The sequence below is a fragment of the Salvelinus sp. IW2-2015 genome, unplaced genomic scaffold (assembly GCF_002910315.2).
Source record: "Salvelinus sp. IW2-2015 unplaced genomic scaffold, ASM291031v2 Un_scaffold2978, whole genome shotgun sequence".
NCBI lineage: Eukaryota > Metazoa > Chordata > Actinopteri > Salmoniformes > Salmonidae > Salvelinus > Salvelinus sp. IW2-2015.
The window spans coordinates 31,839-36,282 of NW_019944273.1; the positions used below are offsets into that span (position 1 = coordinate 31,839).

The window sequence follows — 4,444 nt, forward strand, 5'->3', positions numbered from 1 at the left end:
CACTATGTCTATATAATAATATCACATTATATTATATAGGTCACCACTATGTCTATATAATAATATCACATTATATTATATCTCTGGAGAAAGGAGCCGTCCTGGTCATCCATAAGGTCACCACTATGTCTATATAATAATAGGGACAGTAGGTGTATTATTAGTTGTAGTATTAGTATTATTATTATTAGTTGTAGTATTATTAGTAGTAGTTGTATTATTATTAGTAGTAGTGGTATTGTTCGTAGTAGTTTTAGCAGTAGTATTAGTTGTATTAGTAGTAGTAGTATTATTATTAGTAGTAATTGTATTATTAGTAGTAGTAGTAGTATTATTATTATTAGTAATTGTATTATTAGTAGTAGTAGTATTAATATTATTAGTAGTAGTTGTATTATTAGTAGTAGTAGTAGTATTATTATTAGTAGTAATTGTATTATTAGTAGTAGTAGTAGTATTATTAGTAGTAGTAATTGTATTATTAGTAGTAGTAGTAGTATTATTATTATTAGTAGTAGTAGTAGTAGTAGTATTATTATTAGTAGTAGTAGTATTATTAGTAGTAGTAGTAGTATTATTAGTAGTAGTTGTATTATTATTAGTAGTAGTAGTATTGTTCGTAGTAGTTTTAGCAGTAGTATTAGTTGTAGTAATAGTAGTATTATTAGTAGTAGTAGTATTAATATTATTGTTATTATGATGATGATTATTATTATTATTAGTAGTAGTATTATTAGTAGTAGTCGTATTATTATTATTATTATTAGTAGTAGTAGTATTAATATTATTGTTATTATGATGATGATTATTATTAGTATTAATATTATTATTATATGTGTCTGTCGCAGGAGTCCATCACCAGTATAAAGTGGGATCCTACTGGTCAGATGCTGTTGACCTGTGCCAAAGAGGACGTGGTGAAGCTATGGTCCAGCCCTGGGTCRGGGTCCAGCCCTGGAGCAGGCTGGACGTGTCTGCAGAGTCTCCCCCACCCTGCCCAGGTCAATGGAGTGGCCTGGTGTGGTCTGACTGGACACGGAGCCAGACCTCTCAACATGCTGGCCACGTACGGATGCTATTCAACTGGACTGTGTTGATATTCATTACGTTTTGGTCATGTATGGAACTGAACTGGACTTTAGTGGACTATAGTGGACTATGTATGTCTTTAGTATACTATATATGTATATAGTGGACTATAGATGTCTTTAGTAGACTATATATGTCTTTAGTGGACTATAGTGGACTATAGATGTCTTTAGTGGACTATAGATGTATTTAGTGGACTATAGATGTCTTTAGTGGACTATAGATGTCTTTAGTGGACTATAGTGGACTATAGATGTCTTTAGTGGACTATAGATGTCTTTAGTGGACTATAGATGTCTTTAGGGGACTATAGATGTCTTTAGTGGACTATAGATGTCTATAGTGGACTATAGATGTCTTTAGTGGATTATAGATGTCTTTAGTGGACTATATATGGCTTTAGTGGACTATAGTGGACTATAGATGTCTTTAGTGGACTGGAATGGAAGAAAGTAAAATCTGTGGACATCTACATTTTACCACAAGATCTCACAATGTCCTCACAAGTATAGTAATACAAACCAACACACACACACACATTTAAAAGAGCACTGTGTTATTCCAGGTGTTGCCAAAACGGACTGGTGTCAGTCTGGACCGTACCTCAAGACGCCTCTGCCTTCCCAGAATCCCCCTCTTCTGGCTCCGAGCCCCGGAGGGACAACGAACCCAAAGCCAAACGCAAGGTATGATAAATCACTAGTAGGTAGAGGGGTCTTCCTAACCACTGGTTCTGGGTCAGATGTTGTTTAGCTCTGCTAATGGGGACAAGGTATGATAAATCACTAGTAGGTAGAGGGGTCTTCCTAAACTTGGTTTGGGTCAATGTTGTTTAGCCTGCTATGGGAAAGGTTATGAAGTAAGTGATAGTAGTGAGGGTTCCAACCACTGGTTTGGGATCAGATTTGTTTAGCCTGCTAATGGGGTGACAGGATGTAAATACTAGTAAGTAGAGGGTGTTCTTCTCACATGGTCTGATCAGATGTTGTTTAGCTCTGCAATGGGAAAGGTATTGATAAATCATAGTAGGAGAGGTGTTTCTAACCAATGTCTGGACGATGTTGTTAGCCCCTGCTAATGGGACAAAGGTATGATAAATCACTAGTAGGGTAGAAGGTGTCTCCTAACCATGGTTGGATCAGATGTTGTTTAGCCCTGCTATGGGGACAAGGTAATGAGAAATCACTAGTAGGTTAGAGGTGTCTTCCTAACCACTGGTCTGGATGCAGATGATTGTTTAGCCCTGCTAATGGGGACAAGGTCGGATAAAATCATAGTAGGTAGAGGTTCTTCCACACTAGGTCTGGATAGATGTTGTTTAGCCCCCTGCTGAATGGGGAAGGGTTGGAATTGGGATAGCCTTGAACGTTAGAGGGGGAAACTTCTACCCTCGTGATTAAGTGTACAGATTAAATTGATTTGAGTCCAGGTGTATTGGCTTGATTGATCAGTTGTAATTGGCTTGTATTTGATCAGTTGTATTGGTTTGATTTGGATTGGTATGGTTTGATTTGATCAGTTTTGTTTTGTTTGATTGATCGGGATTTTATTGGCTTGATTGATCGGTTTGGGTCAGGTAGAGCACGTTCAAAGGTGCGTCTTGTTCTCCATTCTTGTGTTGTTAGGTGTGCGTGGTGTGTGTGTGTATGTGTGTGTGTGTGTGTGTGTGTTGTGGTGCCCAAGCAGGCAGAGATTCGCAGGCGTGTGGAGGGGCGGTGTGTGTGTTCCAGCTGAAGGGTCATTATCCGGTCAGACAGTATCTTCAGCTGACGGACCTGGCCCTGGTGTCGAGGGGTGGGAGGCCTATGAACATCTGGTCCTAGAGGTGAGGACACAGACACAACAGCAACTACAGAGGAAACATTGTTCGACCAGGTGTAGGAGTTTGTCTACACACGTTTAAAAGAGAATAAAGTAACAGTGTACTTCCTGGATTCTGTTTGTTTAGAAACAAAACGATAATAACTGTTGCTCCAACAAGACTTTTGTAGCTGTGTGGTATTGTCTGTTAAACCTTTAACACGAATAGTTTCACTGTGTCTGTTGCATGCTGTTGCCTGCTGTCTGCTGCATGCCTGTCTGCTGCTGTTCTGTCTGTCTGTCTGTTGTGTCTGTCTGTCGTTGCTGTCGGTGTTTGTCTGTCTGTGTTCTCGTATATATATTAAAGGCGTCAGGCTCTAGACAGTAATAGCCGGGTCAGGGAGCCATCAGAACTAGTCTGATTCACAGCATGTGGGCGTGGGTCTCTCCAACAGGTCAAGGTGAGGTGGACAATCTTTTGGACAAATCAGTTCATGTATTGCTTATGTAGGTAACGGTTGAAGGTTTAAAGTGTAGGATGATAGATTCTAACAGTATGGACTGACTAAAGAGTTTACAGTATGGTCTAGAACTAGTCTAAGCAGTATGTGACAATAGATAAGGAAACTAAGTGTAGAGAACTAAAGGATTATACAGTATGGAATGATAAAGGATTGCAGTAGATGGACTAGGACTATAGTAGGTGAAAGGTTTCTACAGTGATGTGACACTGACTTAAAGGTTCTTACTAGTTGGACTAGACTAAAGGATATACAGTATGGCTGACTAAAGATATAAGTATGGATTGACATAAGGATTACAGTAGTGGACTGATAAAGGATTCTAACAGTACTGGACTGATAAAGATTTAAGATGATGGACTACTGACTAAAGGTCTACAGTAGGCTGCTAAAGATCAAGTAGCTGACAGATTCCGTAGATACATGGACGTATAAGGATGAGGATCTAACAGTAGATGGATGACTACTCTGATATTTACATATGGATGATAGCAGTAATAACTGCTCAACTGACTAGGCGTGCTAATGGAGGAAGGATACGTATACGATCAATGATCTGACTAAAGATCTAAGTGAGTATTGGATATCTCCAAATTCTAGAGCTGAAGGATTAACGTATGGATGCTCACTGACTAAAGGATGTCTACAGTATGGGAGTACTAAGACTACAGACTCTGCATAAGGCTCTGGACTATATGCTAGGATTCTACAGTAGGACTGGATCACTCTGACTAAAGGATTCTTATGGTGGATTACTAAAAGGATTCTACAGTATGGATGTAAAGGATAAGTATGGATATCCCAAGATAAAGGGATTTCAACAGTTATGGACTGACTCAATAAAGGTTTACAGTATGGGATGACATCAACTCTGATAAAGGATCTAAGTTGGATTGACTCACTCTGACTAAGATAGCGATGGATACTAAGTAGTATGACTGAAAGGATTCTACAGTATGGCTGACTCACTTACTAGGATTCTAACAGTATGGCTGACTAAAGATTCTAAAGGTTACAGTGGAACTCACATTGAC

At 38.8% G+C, this 4,444-nt stretch overlaps 1 long non-coding RNA gene across 2 annotated transcripts; it reads left to right on the forward strand.

The window, feature by feature from the left end:
• Positions 1-814: 814 nt before the first annotated feature.
• On the forward strand, positions 815-2,831 carry LOC112075092 (uncharacterized). Of its 2 annotated transcripts, none has more exons than XR_011477224.1 (3): positions 815-1,066; positions 1,655-1,795; positions 2,790-2,831. It is a non-coding gene; the product is annotated as an uncharacterized lncRNA (long non-coding RNA). The 2 variants fall into 2 exon arrangements; XR_011477223.1 differs by having other exon boundaries at positions 816-1,066; positions 1,655-1,775; positions 2,773-2,831.
• Positions 2,832-4,444: the final 1,613 nt, after the last annotated feature.